Below are 21,795 nucleotides of genomic sequence, written 5' to 3' on the forward strand. Positions count from 1 at the left end.
AGTCTGTGTCTTATCAGACAAGTCTCAGAAGGGAAAGTGAGTCCATTTAATACCTGTAATCATGGCCACAGTTGCTTTCTCCTCAAAAAAGCTTTCCTGACAAAGGAATGCTTCTCTAGGTCCATGAGGAATTAATCTTGTAGTTTCTGGCTTCCAAACAGTGTTTTTTTTTTGCTTTGAATTTAATTGTGACAGACTTTTTCTTTCCCCATCTGTAAATTTTAACTAGAACAGAGCAGATTTCTTTTGGATATGGTTGAAAACATTCTGATTTTCATCATTTCTGTAAATATTTTGAAGGTGGGTGAAGACAATCTTTAAAGACTGCTCTTAGTAATATTTTTTTCTCAAACTGTGTTTACACCATATTAAACTAAAGAAACATTCTAAGAACAAGAACAAAAGATGTTGGTTTTTCCATATGAATAATGTCAAATAAATGGTTAAATGGCCGGTTGGAATATAGCACATGGGATTGGTTTGCTGCCTGACCTGAATTTGTTGGGGATTCCAGCAGGAAACTCATTCCTTCTTCCATGGCATGTTACAATGTGACATGTAGATTTGGTCTTAGATGAAATTTGGGATAAACTCATACGTTTCCCTGGTGGCTCAGAGGTTAAAGCGTCTGCCTCAAATGTGGGAGACCCAGGTTCGATCCCTGGGTTGGGAAGGTCCCCTGGAGAAGGAAATGGTAACCCACTCCAGTATTCTTGCCTGGAGAATCCCATGGATGGAGAAGCCTGGTAGGCTACAGTCCATGGGGTTGCAAAGAGTCGGACACGACTGAGCGACTTCACTTCAATGACAGCATGTCTTCTGACCAGTTTAAGTCTTAAGGAAATCTTCATTTCAGTAATTGAAATGGCCCATTCAGTACAACAATCGTGTTAGCTCTTACTGACTTGAAAGCGTCTCCCCTCTGTGGATGTCCCCAGGCTTCTCTGAGCTGGGGAGCTGGGTGTGGGGTTGGGGGTGTCACCTCTTTCTTCTGTCTGTGGTTGATGGGTTTTTTACCGTACTATGATTACTTGGATTGGCTGCTGATCACAGTTCTGCATTTCCCCCTTCTGCCATGTGTTCCTTCAGTTTGTTAGAGTAGCAGCGAGGCCTTTGCTTCCCTGTTGATCGTGGATTTAACAATGGAACAATAGTAGTTATGACACAGGCAGGATTTGATAGGTGTCTGAGTGATTGGTTCCACTTTTGTGATCACAGGGAGAAGGCCGTGCCTTGGCAGTCCACTGTCCCTGTAGCCAGAGTACAGGTAGATCTCAATGATAGCTTAGCCTAGTACAGCCCCTACTGTGGTTATTAAGATTATTGGCTGACTCTTTTTTTTTTTTCTATAGGAACTGAAGTAACCAAGGACTTCAAAATTACAGTTTGTGAGTAAAGAGGATTACTGGGAGCTTCCTAGCTTTGAAAGCTCTTCTGGGTAACTCAAATAATGCTAATTGCACTTCTCATTGGATTTTAATTCAGAACTCAGGACTGGAGAGATGGGAGGTGTACAGCCTACCTGTGGTTAATACTACTACTCTAAAGGTTTGTGTTTTATCTGGTGGGCTCTTAATTTATTTCCAGGACATGCATTGAGTGCCTGAGTTGGATATCGCCCTTTTGCCCCTTCAAATCCACTCTCTGTCCTTTTCAGTCTTGATCTTGATCTAGGGAGGGTGACCTGGATGAACGATATCAGCTCAGCTCCCCTGTCATTTGGCTGTCAATTGTGTTCAGACAGTGGGGATAGCCAGTGGGGGATCCAGGCAGGAGGAGAGTGAGATCGGAATGTTTATTGCCCTGGATTCCTCCCTCTTGAACCCCATTCCTCCACGAAAGACCACAGCTCCTGCCTGGTAGTTCTCTTCACAGAATTACCCTTCCAGTATTCCTGTAATTACCTCCTCCCCTTGCCAGAGCAGACGAAACATTCCCTGCTATTGCTAGTCACAGGCTACTGCATTGTCTCTTATGATTTCTCTGAGCCAGTGTTTCTCAACCTTGGTTACACATTAGAATCCCCTGAGGAGTTCTAAAAAAATTCCAGCCTGATGCCCAGGCTGTGTTCTGGACCAGTGCTGTCCATCAAAAATAGAATTTAAGCTACATATATAATCTTAGATATTCTAGTACTATGCTATTACATGGAGAAGGCAATGGCAACGCACTCCAGTGTTCTTGCCTGGAGAATCCCAGGGACAGCGGAGCCTGGTGGGCTGCTATCTATGGGGTCGCACAGAGTCGGACATGACTGAAGCGACTTAGCAGCAGCAGCAGCAGCATGCTATTACAAAGAAAAAGAAACATACAATTAATTTCCGTATTTTTGTCATTTCAATAATAAATCATTCTCAAAATTATTAAAGCAAATATTTTGCTTTCATTTTTTTTTACTAAGCCTTCAAAATCTGGTGCATAACTTATGCTTAAAACATATCTCAGTCTGGACAGTGCAGCTCTACATCAGTTGGATCAGATTCTCTGGGGATGAGACTTGGGCAGCAGTACTATTTAAGACTCTCCAGGATATTAAATGTGTAGCAGAATCAAGAACCATTATCCATACCTTTGTAAATAACCTTTTATTAAACTCTCTTCAAATTGCCTCATTGGAGAACACCGTCTACTTGATGTTTACGCTCAGCCCTGGTTGGGACTATGAAGGGAATTTAGGTGGATTGCCTGCCTTGTGGGAGCATCCAGTGTTGATCAGAAGACACCCCGGTCAGCAGGCCATTATGCTGTGAGGAGTAGGCCTGGATGACCCTGTGGGCAAATCTGTTGCGCCTTTAGAACACCAAGAGATGGGCTATCAACAAAGTGAGAAAGTGGGGAAAATGCAAATTTCATTGGAATTCCTTGCACTTTATTTTTTGAATCATGTATTGTGTGTGGATGTGTGCAGAGGAGGGCGGAAGGCTGGATACCGTAATCATTTTAGTGTCTAAATCCTCTGACAGCTGCCAGAGCTCTGGAGAAGAGAAGCCGTGGGAAGTTGGAGGAGGTAGAGCGCCTTGTCTCTGTCGTCTGGTTCATTCACACCAGTCATCAGTCAGTTTGGGTCCATGAATTTCTTTCCGTTCCTCTTGGCCACTGTGCCTCAACTGTCTCCAACACAGAACCCTCCCACCCTTCCTCACAATCTTGCTGTGCTTTCTGCGCTTATCAATTTCCTCAAAATCACTCTGAGTTCTCCCAATCTCTTAGGTCATTTATTTTCAGCCTGGCTTGCTGGATCATCTCTGGGCATTGCTCTTGGTTGCCGAACGTCACGTGTGTCAAAGCTAAAGTGACTTTTTGGGGTGATCTATTTATCAAGATTTACTGGGAACTTTCTTGGTTTTAGTACGGACAGTCCCATGTCCAAAGCTATCTCATCAGTCCTGGGTGACCTGGGATACTTTGTCATCCTATAAGGCACCTACTTCCTGGCTGCTCTCTCCTGCTTCTCCTGCTGAAGTATAGAAGGACACAAGATCTCTGGGGCAGCGAGCATGGAGCAGAGGCCCCAGCTTGAGAATGAAACCCAGATAACAGATGCCAGAGCTGAAAGTTAGGACAACCCAAGCAAGAAACCATGATCTGAGCTCCTGGGTCAAGATGGACCTATAGCCAGATCCACACAACTGTACTGTGTGGCCCATACTTTCGCTTTTTGTTTGAGTCCATTTGAGCTGGTTTTTCTACGGTGGCCCTACCTGATACATAGAACAGCCTTCTGGTTCTGATTTGTGTTTCCAAGTCTCTGCTTATAGGAAAAGAATGCTGATCTGAATGTCTGGGCAGCTGGTTACATGTTCTGTGTAAAGGAATTGATCAGCCTTTGGTTGGAAGAACTGAGGCTTTTGTGAGTTGATTGGTGTGATCCCAGTCTAAGATTACCTTTGCAGTGCTGACAAGATTGAGGTTCCAGTCCTAGAAACAAGGTGCAAACGCTGGGATGTGAGAATTCAGGCCCATGGATGCATGGCACAACGGGAGGCCTTGAGTGGCCTTCTCTGGAGGCCCTGGCACCTGGAATACACAGATGGTGTGTAGACTGAGGCCAGGTTGCCTGTGTGAGTCTCACCAGGGAAGATGTGTAGCAGATTGATTGTAAAATGTTCCCAGTTTTCATCCCTCCCACACCCACACTTCCTGCAGTGGGACTTTGGGCTTCTCCCATGAAGACTCTGATGAGGAGGTGGGTTACCTATTACATTAAGCTGGTTACATGAGTCCCTTCCCTTTCTCTGTGAATCTAGACTGGCCTTATGGTTTGCTTTGACCAAATAGACTGAGGTAGGAGTGACAGCGTACCTGTTCCAAGCTTAAGCCGTAAGGAGTCTTGCTTGCTTTTGCTCTCTCTCAGAACCCTGAACAAGCCCGGGCCAGCCTGTTGGAAGAGGAGAGGCTGTGTGGATGGGAGCTCAGTTGTCCTGGTCAGTGTCATCATAGACCAGCCTTAGCCAGCCCATTCCCCTCAGATGAGAGCGCCCAGCCTGTGTCAGTAGAACCACCTACCCAAACTGCAGATGACCGCAGATGAACGAATGAGCAAGGCTGAGACTAGCTGGCCTGTAGATTAACAAGAGATAATAAGTGCTTACTACTTTAAGCCCCTGGGTTTTGGGTGGTTTGTTATATAGTAATAGATAACTAATATTACTTGTTAAAAACTTTGATTCCCAGGCTCTATCATCTTGAGATTCTAATTGTGTTAGCCTGGGATGGGACTTTTGAATGTGTATTTTTAAAAAATTTCAATGCTATTGTTCCAGAGCTTCCCCAAGCTCTGGAAGCAATTACAAACACACCTTTTGCCTGCAAGTGTGACGTTTTATATCTATATCTATATCTATCTATCTATCTCCCTAATGTTTTCAGCCAACCTTTCAACAACTCATCCTGGGCACTGTTTCCTAAACAATTGGTAAGCTTCAGTAGTGGCAGCCTTCTCTGGTGAGGAGGACCTGTGATGTGGGTGGGAAGGCAGCCTGGGAATCCCTGCAGACTTCGAGGAAGTAAAAAAGCATCAAGGTTTCTGGACACTCAATTTGAACTCTATTAAAGTGAAACACAGGCCCTCGGAGAGAGGTGTTTGTTCTGGATGCAGCTGCACTCTGCTCAGAGAATGGCCTGTGGGGCCACATCTGTCACAGGCAGGCAGGTGTCTGGTTTGAGACAGAGGATTCCTTCCAGCATGTTTGAAGCGGTCAGTTTTGTAATTGAAGGTGAGCCTGGCTGGAGCACTTCAGGACTCTGCGGGGAAGGCTGCTCAGCCCAGCTTTTGCATGAGTTCATCGTCCATGGTGTGTCTGCCCTCCTGCACACTGGCAGTGCTGGTGTCATTTTGGCCCCTTCCATTAGGCTCCTTGGGGAGTGGTGGGATGATGTCCCTGTCTCCCACATCTGTACAATGACAAATCAAACTCAAGCTCTAGTTCACAGAGGCTCGTTGCCTGTCCTTCCAAGTGGTTTAGTCATCCTGAGACTCTTCTGACCACAAAAAAGTTGTTTACACATTTACTGGAGGAACACTGCACAGGCGATTCATGAGTGGTGTTGAACAACAACAACAAAAAATCACTATTATTTCAGCATTTATCTAGAAGCATCAGTGAATGCAATTTTAAGAAAAAATAAATAAGTATGGATGTGAGAGTTGGACTGTGAAGAAAGCCGATCGCTGAAGAATTGATGCTTTTGAACTATGGTGTTGGAGAAGACTCTTGAGACTCCCTTGTACTGCAAGGAGATCCAACCAGTCCATTCTAAAGGAGATCAATCCTGGGTGTTCATTGGAAGGACTGATGCTAAAGCTGAAACTCCAATACTTTGGCCACTTCATGGGACGAGTTGACTCACTGGAAAAGACTCTGATGCTGGGAGTGATTGGGGGCGGGAGGAGATGGGGACGACAGAGAATGAGATGGCTAGATGGCATCACCGACTTGATGGAGGTGGGTTTGAACGAACTCCGGGAGTTGGTGATGGACAGGGAGGCCTGGCGTGCTGTGATTCATGGGATCGCAAAGAGTTGGACACGACTGAGCGACTGAACTGAACTGAACTGAACGTTAGAAAGGGTAAAAAAATTTTCATTATATGCAGTTGATACTATCATATACAAATCAAAAGAATTTGTGAAAGTATTAGAAATAATAAAAGAATAATAAGATGGCTGGTTATAAAATCAGTATATAAAAATCAATATCAATTGATTAATATCTTTTACTTTTATTGTGAAATGTATTATATATACAAAGTGTATGTATGCATATATATAATTTAAAATATATACATTATTTAAAAATAAGGAAGTAACCTGTACTCTCTGATCACACCCCTGTCTTCCTTCCAGAAATATCCATCGTTAATCATTTCCTTCCTCTGTTACAATTTTGCTACAAATGCATGTGTCCCTAATTAATATACTATTAGTCTTGCTCTTTTTGATTAGTTTCTTCTACTTGTTATTATATTTCTGAATCATCCCTGCTGATCATGGGCTGTCCTTAGCTGCTCAGTCGTGTCTGACTCTTTGTAACCCCATGGGCTGTAGCCTGCCAGGCTCCTCTGTCCATGGAATTCTTCAGGCAAGAATACTGGAGTGAGTAGCCATTCCCTTCTTCAGGGGATCTTCCCAATCCAGGAATTCAACCCAGGTCTGATCATGTAGCTACAGTTTATTCATTTTCTTTGCTTTATGGAGTTTCATCATGTGAATGTATATCATCCATTTTCTCGAATTCTGAAAGTAAAAAACTTGAACTGATGTTTAGGGTATTTTTTGATCTAATTTATTGTGAAAAGTCATGCTTTTGCTTCATCTAGTAGCAAATGTGAAGAAGGCTGATTGCCGAAGAATTGATGCTTTTGAACTGTGGTGCTGGAGAAGACTCTTGAGAGTCCCTTGGACTGCAAGGAAATCCAACCAATCCATTCTAAAGGATATCAATCCTGCGTGTTCATTGGAAGGACTTATGCTAAAGCTGAAACTCTAATACTTTGGCCACTTCATGCGAAGAGTTGACTCACTGGAAAAGACTCTGATGCTAGGAGGGATTGAGGGTAGGAGGAGATGGGGACGACAGAGAATGAGATAGCTGGATGGCATCACCGACTCGATGGACATGAGTTTGAGTGGACTCCGGGAGTTGGTGATGGACAGGGAGGCTTGGCGTGCTGTGATTCATGGGGTCGCAAAGAGTCGGACATGACTGAGCGACTGAACTGAACTGAACTGAGTAGCAAATTTAAATCAGCATTTGTGATTGTCTATATAAATGACTGGATTTTGGCTTTGCCTTTCAACTAGCTGTAATGTCTCACTTGCTATTTTTGTTGTTTAGTCTTGAAGACCTTTCTGACTCTTTTGAGACCCCATGGCCTGTACCTCACCAGGTTCCTCTGTCCATGGGATTTCCCAGGCAAAAACACTCGAGTGGATTGCCATTTCCTTTTCCAGGACATCTTTCTGACCCAGGGATTAAATTAGCATCTCCTGCTTAGCAGGTAGGTTCTTTACCACTGAGCCACTAGGGAAGCCCCAAGTTTTTGCTTCAGAAAATGTTTTATATTTGAATTTGGAGCGTTGCATCATATATCTGGATATCTATGTGTGTGTGTGTGTGTTTTATATATATATATATATATATACACGCACACATATTCTATTGTCTTTCTAGAATTAAAAAAAGCCTTACCGTATTTTGTATAAAAGGTTAGTAACTTGTATCATAATTTATCCATCCATTCCCATGTTGGTGGATATTTTTGAATGAATGTCTTTGGGTACATGTGTGCAAGAGTTTCTCTAGGGTATGGATTTAAGAGTGGAGATGCTGGGTCATGACCTATGCACACCTCCAGGGTGAAACCCCATTGTCAAAGATGGAAGGGCCAATTCATATGTCTACTGACAGCATATGAGAGTTCCCTTTGCTCCACATCCTCACTGGCATCTAGTGCTGTTAGACTTAAAATTTTCTTCAGGGTTCACATTTTTATTTCTGTGGTTACTTATGAGGGTGAGCATCTTTCCGTGTGCTCACTGACCACTGAGATTTCATCCTTTGTCAAGTGTTTGATACATCTTTTGCTTATTTTTCCATCATTTTTTTGTCTTTTTCTTGTTTATTTGTAAAAGTACTTTATATATTGAATACACATGTTCTTTACTGGTTATACATATTACCTTTCTTCTTCTGTTTGTGGGTTCTCTTTTTCTCTTTCTCAATGCTATCTTTTGGTTAACAAAATTTATTTATTTTAATTTAATTGAACTTAACTTTGTTTTGTTTTCTTTTGTTATCTTAATAAATTAATTCCTAAACTGAGGTAATAAAGACATTTTAAAGTTTTGTAGTTTAATTTTTCTAGGTGGGATTTTAATTCACTTGGAAATAAGTTTCATATATGGTATAAGTTTGGATTTAATTTTTCTTTTTTTTTTTTAGTAAGAATAACTGATTGGTTCAGCCCTATTTTTTGAAAAATTCTTTCCTTTCTCCACTGATTTACAGATACTCTCTGTCATAAAGCAAATATACATATATGAATGGCTCTATTTCTGGGTTTCTGAACTGTTTCGCTAGCCTAATTTGTTTCTCCCTGCATCAAAACCATGGTGATATAATGACTGTGTTTAAAAATAAATCCTGATTTTGATTCATCTTTAAGCATGTTTTAGATATTCTTGATTATTTGTACATTTGTATAAATTTTAGAGCCATTTGTCAATTTACATACACACACACAAACATAATGGGGAGAACTGACATCTCTGTAACACTGAGTCTTCCAAAGTATGAGTAAAATATCTTTCTTAATTACTTTAAATCTTATTTACTATCTTTCCATAAAGTTCTATAATATTCAACACAGAGGCCTTAACATATTTTTTTAGGGACCTGAGTTTTTTAAATGCTATCATAAATGTTTAGGGTCATTTAAAAATTTCAATTCCTAACAGTTTATTGTTTGTGTGCAGACATGTAATTGATTTTGTAAATTGTTCTTTAAACAATAGAGTTAATATATTTGATTTAATTTAGTTGTATTGAGAAACATTTTTTTAAATTAATTAATTAATTATTTTTTAGACTTCATCTTTATTTATTTATTTATTTTTCTTTTTTTTTAAATTTTACAATATTATATTGGTTGGTTTTGCCATACATTGACATGAATCCTCCCCGGGTGTACGTACGTTCCCCTTCCTGAACCCACCTCCCACCTCCCTCCTCCCCTTATCCTCCCTCTGGGTCATCCCCGTGCACCAGCTCCGAGCATCCTGTATCATGCGTTGAACCTGGACTGGTGATTCGTTTCACATATGATAATATACATGTTTCAATGTCATTCTGCCAAATCATCCCACCCTCACCATCTCCCACAGAGTCCCAAAGACTGTTCTATACACCTGTGTCTCTTTTGCTGTCTCGTATACAGGGTTATCATTTTCATCTTTCTAAATTCCATATATATGTGTTAATATACTGTATTGGTGTTTTTATTTCTGGCTTACTTCACTCTGTATAATAGGCTCCAGTTTCATCCACCTCATTAATTCTAGAAGGTGTTCTTTTTCTCAAGTGTACACAGAGCACTTACAAACATTGATACCACGTTCTGGGTTGCAAAACAACTCAGAAATACCAATGAATCTGTGTCATATACACTACATTCAGTTCAGTTCAGTCGCTCAGTCGTGTCCGACTCTTTGCAACCCCATGAATCACAGCACGCCAGGCCTCCTTGTCCATCAACAACTCCCGGAATTCACTCAAACTCATGTCCATCGAGTCGGTGATGTCATCCAGTCATCTCATTCTCTGTCGTCCCCTTCTCCTCCTGCCCCCAATTCCTCCCAGCATCAGAGTCTTTTCCAGTGAGTCAACTCTTCTCATGAGGTGGCCAAAGGATTGGAGTTTCAGCTTTAGCTACATTATGTGCCCACAATCTAAACTTAGGATAAAAATGTCTGTCTTTGGAAATATAAGACATTTATAAATTGATCAGAGAAATAATGTAAGGGGAAACAAAATCAGAACTATGTTGTTTAGAGTGAAACAGTGTTGTGGTGAAATGCTACATATTAATATAAAAATATGACAAAATTCAAACAGTACTTAAAGAGAAATTATATAAATATTTTAGAAGACCTTATGTTAGGAAAAGGTCTTCACAGGTGGCACTAGTGGTGAAGAACCCGCCTGCCAATCCGGGAGATGTAAAATACATGGGTTTGATCCCTGGGTTGGGAAGATCCCCAGAGGAGGGCATGGCAACCTAGCAACCCACTCCAGTCCTCTTGCCTGGAGAATTCCAAGGACAGAGGAGCCTGGCAGGCTGCAGTCCATGGGGTCACAGAGTTGGACACAACTGAAGTGACTGAGCCCCAGGCCATGTTAGAAGAAAGGCTTAAGTCAAAGTTCTACAAAGTTAAGGAGATAAGGAAAAAAACAGAATAAACACAAAATAATAGAAAGTAATAAGATAATAAAAAGCAGACACTAAAGAAGCAGAAAACAAATATATGAGAAAGAAGATCAATATAGCCAAAAGTTTGTTTTCTGAAATGGATCCAGAAAATTATAAAATACATACACACAAAAACAAATCTAGAATTGAAAACAGAGACAATTTAAAGACATAGCACATATATGAAAAGACAGTAAGATATGGATGGCTAATGACTATTATATTAAAAACTTTCTTAAAACATATAGAAAATATAATTAAACAAAACAGAATCAGTGACAACAGAAACTGCAGATCCAAGTAATTTTATAGGTGAATTCTTATAAATTTTAAAGTAACAGATAAAATTGATTTTGTAAAATTTTCTAGATAACTGAAAACTATGAAACACCCCTTGAATGTTTTTAGTGCTGGGATTTCCATTTGGCTTTTCACTATAGCTGCTAGTCCTCTTCTGAAATTTTCCTTTTATTTTCTTGAGCACAAGTATAGTTATTTTAAAGTACGTGTCTGGTAACCCCAATATTTGCATCCCTTGTTATTCTGTCAGGGAAAAATGAGCATAGAGAACAAGGTTCATCTCCCTGGGCCACTATTTCCACCTAATTCTTCCCTATTTTATTAATTTCCTAATTCTTTTAATCAATTTAAAACCATGTTTGGTGCAATTATTAATGTATCTTAGAGAGGGATTAATTTGAATTACCTAGTCTATCATTTCGGGAGAAGGCAATGGCAAGCCACTCCAGTACTCTTGCCTAGAAAATCCCATGGACAGAGGAGCCTGGTGGGCTATAGTCCATGGGGTCACTACTAGTCAGACACGACTGAGCGACTTAACTTTCACTTTTCACTTTCACATATTGGAGAAGGAAATGGCAACCCACTCCAGTGTTCTTGCCTGGAGAATCCCATGGACGGGGAGGCCTGGTGGGCTGCCGTCTATGGGGTCACACAGAGTCGGACACGACTGAAGTGACTTAGCAGCAGCAGCAGCAGCAGTCTATCATTTCAGCAAGTGAAAGTCAGTAAATTCTTACTATTCTGTTTATTTTTTATGATATACATTTACTTTTTTATAATTTAAAAAATTTACGTTAAAAAAGTAAGGTCAATCTATACACTGTGACATGGAATGCTTTCTGTGGCAAGAAATACTAAATTAGTCACAAAATAACATGTCTATAATAATATCAATACTATTACTCAACATTTAGTGAATGCTTATGATATATTAAGAATTGTTCTAAGGGCTTTAAATATATTGGATAATTTACTTCTCAAAAGACCCTAGTAGGTAGTTATCATTATTAGTCCCCTTTTACATATGAGGAAGCTGAGAGGCTAATGAACTTTCTTCAGATCATGCATTTCTATTGGAAAGTTCCGTTGGACTGTATGCTACAGACTCAGAGTTTGAGTACAGGCTGCCTCCAGAGGCCATACTGTAAACCTCTGTATTCATTATACATGACATATAGCATACTTCCTCCCACAAAACCCTCCTAAGAATATACCAAACCACTAATAATGGTTTCTTAAGGGCTTTGAAGATGCATGTGATATTTTTTAATTCTTTATCTGGGCTGTCCAATGTGGTAGCCGCAAGGAGCATGTATTTAAACTGTGGTTAACTAAAATTAAATAAATATTAAAATAAGTTCCTCAGTCTCAGTAGCTCATTTCTAGTATGCTCAGTAGCCACAGGTGGCTAATGGCTACTTTATTGAACAGCATAGCTATAGAACATTTCCATCATCACAGAAAGTTCTATTGGACAGTTGCTCTGTAGGGTTCAATAGTGCTTGAATTTTTTATATGTCTGTATTCATGATTTACTTTCGTAATTAAATAAGAAGGATCAATAATATAAAAAGAAAACTGTTTATTCAAAGTGGAAATAGTTTTTAACCCTGCTAACTCACTCTAGTGTTATTTTCTTCTAACTTCCATTGTTGCTCAGAGTCTATTTCTCCTAACAAATGCCTTTTTGGTTTTTTAAAAGCAATACAGTGACAGAATAAGACCATGATGAGTTTCTTGTAAAAGTAGTGGCATCTATGTAGGGCTACATTCATCTCTTGACTCTTTGGGGGCATTTAAAATGCACATTGTTTTTACGACCTGTTAACCAAATCATGTGTATTTTAAAAAGGTTTTCTTGGCAGCAAGCTGGAAAAATATTGATAATATATTTTACTGAGGCTCAAGCTCATTGACTGAAAGTTTCTGTTCATTTTAAAGATGTTTAAAATAGGAAAATTTGTTAAAAAATTACCATTTCCATTTGTGGAATATACAAAGAGTACCTTTGGACTAGAAAAAATGCCTTTATTTATCATGAACAGTCAGAATAGCTTCAGTCTCATCTTCCAAGTCTTACAATAAAGTAAGAACTGGCAATGTTTAGTTTGTACATGACTAAGAAGGAAATGGCAACCCACTCCAGTGTTCTTGCCTGGAGAATCCCAGGGATGGGGGAGCCTGGTGGGCTGCCGTCTATGGGGCTGCCCAGAGTCGGACACGACTGAAGTGACTTAGCAGCAGCAGCAGCAGCAGCAAGCATCTAATAGATCAAGTTTTGTCTTGTGGAATACAGAGTGGATTGATCTGAGTGGCTAGAGGTGGCAGGACTAGAATGAGTGGAGGGAACCAACTGAAATATTTGAACAGTTTGAATTCCAACAATGACATGAATTGACACACAGTCTGATGAGCTCTGTTCCCTGTCACCAAAGGAATTCAGGTAGTGTTTCAAAGACCCAGGGTTCTGGGCAGAGGATTTTTCTGTTGGAGAGGAGGCTAATACGATGACCTTCTGACTGTTATATTCTCAAATCCTATGACTCTTCTTGCATTGTATACCATGGGATTGTCACCAGTTGTACCTATCATTCAGCTTAGGCTAACTTCTTGACTAACAATAAACAACCTTCAATCAGCGATTTACAACAACAAAGATTAATTTTTCCATCCACCTGGAGGTCAGTTCCATTGTATGTTAGCTACTGCTATGCTTTATGTTGTCTTCATTTTTGGATCCAGGAAGAAGCAGCAGCTCCTATATGGGATGTCACTGATTTTGTGGTGAAATAAATGCAAATATGGCTGAACCACAAAATAACTTTGAATCTTCAGCTCTAAAATGTCACATACCCCTTTCACTCAATTTGAATGGACAAGGCAAGTCATGTGGCCAAATCTGATGTTAATGGAGTGGGAATTATAATGATCCTATAAGGGTGAGCAGCATACACTTGAGAGCAATAATAAAGTCTACCACATAATTTAATGGAAAGGAGAAATCAAATATTAGTGAAAATGAGTTGTGATAAAGGCATAGATCAAACGGAAGTAAATGCCAGAATTTATTCCTGTTATTCTTTCTACCTTTTCTTTCCCTCTTCATTTTTTGTACACTTCTTCATTATTCACTCACTCCCTCAAAATAGATCCAATTCTAGACATTGAAATTGGTCTTGGAAAATGGAGGTAAATAATATGAATACTCATCTTGGATGAATTCCTGGTCTAGTGCAGAAAAAAGAGTAAATATATATTTATAACAACCATGTTAAGTGTTATAAAAGGATAATTTCATAGTTCTCTGAGAGTACAAAGGAATGACATCTAACCCAGAATTTTGAAAAGGAATGAGTGATTTATAAAAAGCCTTCCAGGAAAGACTTTAATTTCAAACTGAGAGTGCAGAAAAAGATCATGTTCCACCTGAAGAAATTCTGAGAATACAGGATTACAGGCCCCCAGATAGCTGAAGTACACACTAAGGAAGTAATTTTAATGAGCCCTGACTCTTTCCCCATACATGGAAAAGAGCTAACTTGTTTAAGTTGAGATGCTGCTTCAAACCCAGATGCTGGGTTTGAAGTTCAATATTTCTAAGTTGAAAGCTGTAAAGTAAACACTTTCCACCTTTCAACTTAGAAATATTGAACTTAAATTGAGCATAAAACTCAAAAAACTTAAGATCATGGCATCTGGTCCCATCACTTCATGGCAAATAGATGGGGAAACAATGGAAACAGTGACAGACTTTATTTTCTTGGGCTCAAAAATCACTGCAGCCATGAAATTAAAAGACACTCGCTCCTTGGAAGGAAAGCTATGATCAACCTAGACAGCATATTAAAAAGCAGAGACATTACTTTGCCAACAAAGGTTCATCTAGTCAAAGCTATAGTTTTTCCAGTGGTCATGTATGGATGTGAGAGTTGGACCATAAAGAAGTCTAAGAGCTGAAGAATTGATGCTTTTGAACTGTGTCGTTGGAGAAGACTCTTGAGAGTCCCTTGGACAGCAAGGAGCTCAAACCAGTCAATCCTAAAGGAAATCAGTCCTGAATATTCATTGGAAAGACTGATGCTGAAGCTGAAGCTCCAATACTTTGGCCACCTGATACAAATAACTGACTCATTGGAAAAGACTCTGCTGCTGAGCAAGACTGAAGCCAGGAGGAGAAGGGGACGACACAGGATGAGATGGTTGAATGGCATCACCAACTCAATGGACAAGAGTTTGAGCAAGCTCTGGGAGTTCTTGATGGACAGGGAAGGCTGGTGTGTTGCAGTCCATGGGGTCGCAAAAAGTTGGACACGACTGAGTGACTGAACTGAACTGAGACACTTTCCAAGAGGAACAAAGAAAGACTAATCTCAGCATTTGGAACACTGGCACCAATGGCGGTCACTCCCATAAAGATCCTTCTGATGCAGCAATTAGAAGAGTCATTGCCTTTTTTCTATAACATTGTGAAATGGACTTTGACCGTGGGGAACTGTTGTAGGGAGAAGTCAATTCTGACTCCCTGTTGGAACTGTTTCTTTGACTTGCTTTTCGTTGCTGTTGTTACTGTAATCATACATATGACCTGCCTCAAAGGACCCTGACCCTCTGCCTGACTGTCAAACTAAAGTGCCTTTGTTACACTCATAGAGAGATAATCTGACCCTGGCCACCTGTGAAGACTACAAAAACAGAGAAGAGATTAACACAACCCCCCAAAGGCTGACCCTTCCTGGAGATATTTTGCAAGATTGAAGATCCTGTCACTTTAGTTCCCCACTGCCTTTCCTTCTGTATTCTGCCTTTTGACTTGAGATACTTGTTGCTTCTCTCTGACTCTACAAAAGAACCTGGCATTCAGACCTCAACAAGATGGTTACTTTGAGACTAGTAGTGAGCAGAACTAACTTGAACTTGGTAACATGTTGATAAACATCTATTTAATGCACATTATGTTACCTTCTTTGGGTCTGTGGTCAACACAGTTTGGAGCATGTTGATGTTGGATATGATGATGGTTGCATAATTCTGTGAATATACCAAAACCCACTGAATTGTAAATTTTTAAAAGAGTGAATTGCATGGCATGCAAGTTATATTTCAATAAAACCAATAAGCAAAAAAAAAAAAAATCAATCACATTCCAGGTAGAAGGAACAACATATGTAAAATACACACGTGGGAATGTGGGAGAGAGTGGGGCTCTATTTGGAGACATATCACTATCATATATGGCTAGTGGCTACCATATTGGCAACACAGAGGCAAGTTCAGTGTGGATGGAACCTGGACTGGCAAAAGGAAGAATGAAGAAGGGGAAAGTCAGATGAGGTTTTAAATGATGACAATGAAGCCAAGTTGGCAGGGTAGGAAGACCCTGAGCTCACTTCTTCCCATGGGCACACCAAAATTACAACTATTCACAGAACAAATATTTATAATAATGATCTAAAAACTAGCAGAAAAAATTTTACATCACTAACTGTTTCTTGTGTGGTTACTTCTTGTGTTTCTTCTTACACAAGAAAGGTAAGAGGGGTGTAGATGTGGGATAGTCAAGACCCACACCCCTGGGTAGGTGACCCACAAATGGGAAGACAGAGGCAATAAAATTGTAGAGATTCTCCACGAGGAACAAGGAGTCTGAGCCCTGCATGAGTCTCTGTAGCCTAGGGGTCCTGCACCAGGAAGATGAGCCCCCAGAATATCTGGCTTTGAAAGCCATGGGGCTTATGTATAGGAGAGCTAGAGGTCTGCAAGAAACAGAGACTCCACTGTTAAAAGGCACAGGCAGAATCTCACATACCTCAAGTCCCAGTGTGGACACAGTTAACTGAAAGGAACCTGGGTCAGACCAACTTACTGATCTTAGAGAAACTTCCAAAGAGGTAGGAGGTAAATGAGTCTATCCCTGGAGACATAGATGCTGGTAGCATCCATTATGCTGCTAAGACACTGGTACTAAGTCCTCCCTATACTTTATTAGCACTGGGTATTTACCCACTCACTGTATGGTTGGCAGCAGTCTTGGGACCCTCTAGCCCTTATAGCCAGCCACGCTTGGACCTGGCCCTGCCACACAGTGGGCTGGCATCAGTCCCAGGACACCCTGGGTCCTACTGCTAGATGCCCTGGGACCCATCCTTTCCTATCCATGGGTTGGTACCATCCCAGGAACCCTCTGGATCCCATGTCTAGATTTCTCAAGAAGTGATCCTGTTGATTAGTGGGACAGCACTAGCCTTAGGACCCTCTCCCTCTGGCTCTGCATGCAGCCACCCCAGGACCTGGTCCTGCCCAGCAGCCTATGCATGGGCAGGGCCAAGAAGTGAACCTGGCTGGGGTCCAGTCCTGCCCACAGTAGTCATCCCCACCACAACAGAAGGCCCAACACAGTCCACATGGAGGCACCCTGGTATATATAACTTTGGTGACCAGAGGAGTGTGCTGCTAGGCCCCATAGGACATAGGATCACTTTTCCAAGGTCTTTAAGCATAATCAACCTGTCTAATATATAGAAATAAAAACAGTCAACATCAACGGTGAAAACCTTTTCCTCTAAGAACAGGAACAAAACAAGGATGCCCACTCTCATCATTTTTACTCAATATAATATTGGAAGTCCTAGACATAGCAATTAGAGAATAAAAAGAAATAAAAGGGATCCAAATTGGAAAGAAAGAAATAAAACTGTCATGTTTTGCAGATAACATATATTATATATCAGTTCAGTTCAGTCGCTCAGTTGTGTTCGACTCTTTGCAACCCCATGAATCACAGCACGCCAGGCCTCCCTGTCCATAACCAACTCCCGGAATTCGCTCAAACCCACCTCCATCAAGTCGGTGATTTCATCCAGCTGTCTCATTCTCTGTTGTACCCTTCTCCTCCTGCCCCCAATCCCTCTCAGCATCAGAGTCTTTTCCAGTGAGTCAACTCTTTGCATGAGGTGGCTAAAGTATTGGAGCTTCAGCTTTAGCATCAGTTCTTCCAGTGAACACCCAGGATTGATCTCTTTTAGAATGGACTGGTTGGATCTACTTGCAGTACAAGGGACTCGCAAGAGTCTTCTCCAACACCACAGTTCAAATGCATCAATTCTTCAGCGATCAGTTTTCTTCACAGTCCAACTCTCACATCCATACATGACCACGGGAAAAACCATAGCCTTGACTAGACGGATCTTTGTTGACAAAGTAATGTCTCTGCTTTTTAATATGCTATCTAGTTTGGTCATAACTTTCCTTCCAAGGAGTAAGCGTCTTTTAATTTCATGGCTGCAATCAGCATCTGCAGTGATTTTGGAGCCCCCCAAAATAAAGTCTGACACTGTCTCCACTGTTTACCCATCTATTTCCCATGAAGTGATGGGACCAGATGCCATGATCTTAGTTTTCTGAATGTTGACCTTCAAGCCAACCTTTTCACTCTCCTCTTTCTCTTTCATCAAGAGATTTTTGAGTTCCTCTTCACTTTCTGCCATAAGGGTGGTGTCATCTGCATATCTGAGGTTATTGATATTTCTCCCAGCAATCTTGATTCCAGCTTGTGCTTCTGCCAGCCCAGTGTTCCTCATGATGTACTCTGCATATATAGAAAATGCTAAATGCACTATCAAAACCATTGGAACTAGTCAATGAATTTAGAAAATTTGTAGGATACAAAATTACAGAAACTTGTTTTGTTTCTATACACTAACAACAAGCTATCAGGAAGAGAAATTAAGAAAGCAATCTCATTTATAATTGCATTGAAAAGAATAAAATATCTAAAAATAAATCTAACCAAGGATGTAAAAGACTTCTAAAAGATTCAAAAAGCTATAAGACATTGATTAAAGAAATTGAAGATGACACAAACAAAATGTAAGATATACTGTCCTTCCAATATACTGGGTTGGGAGGGTTATTATTGTTAAAATCACCATACTACCCAAGGCAATCTACAGGTCCAGTGCAATCCCTATCAAAATACCAGTGATTTTTTTTTCATATAACTAGAACAAATAATTCAAAAATTTGTATGAAACAGAAAAATACCAGAATAATCAAAGAAATCTTGAGAAAAAAACAAAGCTGGATGTATTATGATCTCTGATTTCAAACTATTCTACAAAGCTACAGCAATCAGAATAGTATGGTATAGGCATAAAACAGCCACATATATCAATGGAATAGAACAGAGCCCAGAAATGAACTCATAATTATATGGTCAACTAAATTATGATGAAGGAGGCAAGAATATACAATGGGGAAAAGATAACCTCTTCAATAAATGGTTTTGGGAAAACTGGACAGCTACATGCAAAAGAATCAAACTGGATTACTTTCTGATGCCACATACAAAAATTAACTCAAAATGGATTAAAGATTTTAATGTAAGACTTGAAACTATAGAATGCTTAGAATAAAACAAAGGCAGTATGCCCTTTGACATTGGTCTTAGCAATAGTTTTTTGGATGTTGTCTCCTCAGGCAAGGTAAACAAAAGCAAAAATAAACAAATGGGACTGCATCCAACTAAAAAATTTTGCACGGCAATGGAAGCTGTCAACAAAATGAAAAGACCACCTGCTGAAAGGGAGAAGGTATTTGCAAAAAATATACCCCCAATATACAAGGAGCTCATACAATTCAACATTTTGATTCATATAAATCAAAAAAAGCAAGCAACCTGATTTAAAAATGGGCAGAGGATTTGAATAGATATTTTTCACAGAAGACATACAAATGGGCAACAGGCACATGAAAAGATGCTCAACAGCACTCATCATCAAGGAAATGCAAATATAAACTACATGATACCACCTCACACCTGCCAAACTGGCTATTAAGGACTGCAAGTAACAAGTGTTGGTAAAGATGTGGAGAAAAGGGAACTCCTTTGTCCTGTTGCTAGAATGTTCATTGGTATAGTCACTATGGAAAACATTATGGAGGTTTCTCAAAATATTAATAGAAATACTGTATAATCCAGTAATTCTACTTATGGGAAATTTTTCTGATGAGAACAAAAGCACTAATATGAAAAGATATGTATAACTCTATACTCACAGCACCTTTATTTACAAAAGCCAAGATTTGGAAACAACCTAAGTGTCCATGGAATGATGAACGGATAAAGAAGATGCAATATCAATGTCAATGTCTGTGTATAATAGAATACAACTCAGCCATAAAAAAGAATGAAATCTTGCCATTTGAGACAATGGATGGACTTGGAGAGTGTTTTGCTAAGTGAAATAAGTGTGATAGAGAAAGACAAATGTCATGGGATTTCACTTATGTGTAGAATTTAAAAAAACAAAACAAATATAACAAGACAGAAATAGACACAGAAAACAAACAGGTGGTTTCCAGAGGAGAGGGAGTTGATGGAAGAGTGAAGTATGTGAGGGATATTAAGAGGTATAAACCTTCAGTTATAAAGTAAATGTTACAGGAATGAAACATACAATGTAAGGAATACAGCCAATAGTATTGTAATAACTTTGTATGTTGACAGACAGTAGCTTGACTTATCATGTTTATAATTTTGTAATGTATAGAAATATCAAATCACTATGTTGTGCACCTGGAAAAAATAATAAAATAAAATAAAGCAAAGACTTAACATTGTTTAAAAAATAACGAGAATGTGAGATTTATCAGCTATTCCAAAAATGTACCTTAAGTGCTAATTTTGGGCCAGGCAAGCATTTGCTAAGCAGTTGCTATGAGCATGGTGTGGAATCAGGTTTGGTAGGAAACACCAATGACACAGAGAAAGGTATGGAATTCACGCATTTTATACTGAGAGACTTCTCTGAAAGGGGCAGATTGAATATAAGCAGCTAGTTTTTTTTTATCTAACCTGAAACATCATTCAAAAGCCACTAAAGGGATCCTCAAGAGGACAAAAAATACTCTTGTAAAGACAAGGAGAACAGGAGAACTGCCTACAGTGTGGCAGCTGGGAAGACTGCATTAGAGATAATTGACTTAGCAGCTACAATAAAGCAAAATCCTCAGTCAGAAGTAGGGAAAGTCAAGAAGTAAATCAACTGTTGTCCCAGAATCCACAAAGTCCTTATAACTGGGGACATAATGTACCCCTGGAAATGGAGCTGCAGGTAGAGTTAAAATAGAACTGGTTGAACCTCTAGGTTAAGATGAGATTAGAAGCTGCACACCTTCCCCTGTCCTCAGTCCTGTTTACCATCTCACACAGTCAGACAGTAGACTGGAGGATCATAGATCTGGGGGTATCATTGTGAATGCAGGACAGTTAATTGAATATTTCCCTACTATTAATATCTCAGCCTTCCTTCCCACTGGCATCTTGATTCTTCCCTGCCCTCTCTGTAGACTTTGCTTATTCCAAACAGAAAAGGCCAAAAGACGTCAATATCAGAAGTGCCGCTGGAAACGATCCTGTCACCCTGTCACGGTGGCTGGGCTCCCTGAGAGCTTCCACTGGTTTCTGAATGGACCATCATTTTTTCATGGCCTCCTATTCTTCTCATATCTCTTGAGAATACCAATAATAATTTCCCCCAAGTTTTCATTTTTCAAATATTCTGCTTCTTCTTTTGGTCCCATCTGCAATATTAGACTTACTCAACTGACTGATGTTTCTTACCTGTCCATTCATGTTCAATTCCCAGAACAAAGGGCTAAACGTAAGATAGAAAATAAGAACAAAAAAAATGATATTACAGGATCAGCCATAATAATAACTTGAGTTCCAGAAAGGGAGAATAGAGAATTTATGGGAGGGAAATAATCAAAGGAATAATTTAAACATTTTCCAGAATGAAAGGAGGTGAATTTCCAGACTGAAGGGGCCTGCCTATAACCTTGCCCGCATGATAGAAATTGATGAAGTCACATTGAGAAACTTGAAAACACCAGTGAATTACTCCCAAGAGAGAAACATACAAACCCCCCAAATGATCAGAAGTCAACATCACATCAGACTTTTCAATAGCAAGACTGATAGAAGACAGTGGAAAATGCCCTCTGACTTGCAAGGGAAGATGA

The 21,795-nt window shown here is 39.9% G+C and overlaps 1 non-coding gene across 1 annotated transcript; it reads left to right on the forward strand.

Annotated features, from left to right (window-relative positions):
- Window positions 1-601: 601 nt before the first annotated feature.
- TRNAL-CAA (transfer RNA leucine (anticodon CAA)) lies at window positions 602-673 on the forward strand. Its single transcript has one exon. It is a non-coding gene; the product is annotated as a tRNA-Leu (tRNA).
- Window positions 674-21,795: the final 21,122 nt, after the last annotated feature.

The sequence above is a fragment of the Moschus berezovskii genome, chromosome 1, assembly GCF_049115385.1.
Source record: "Moschus berezovskii isolate FMDL1 chromosome 1, NW_MosBer_1.0, whole genome shotgun sequence".
Lineage (NCBI taxonomy): Eukaryota > Metazoa > Chordata > Mammalia > Artiodactyla > Moschidae > Moschus > Moschus berezovskii.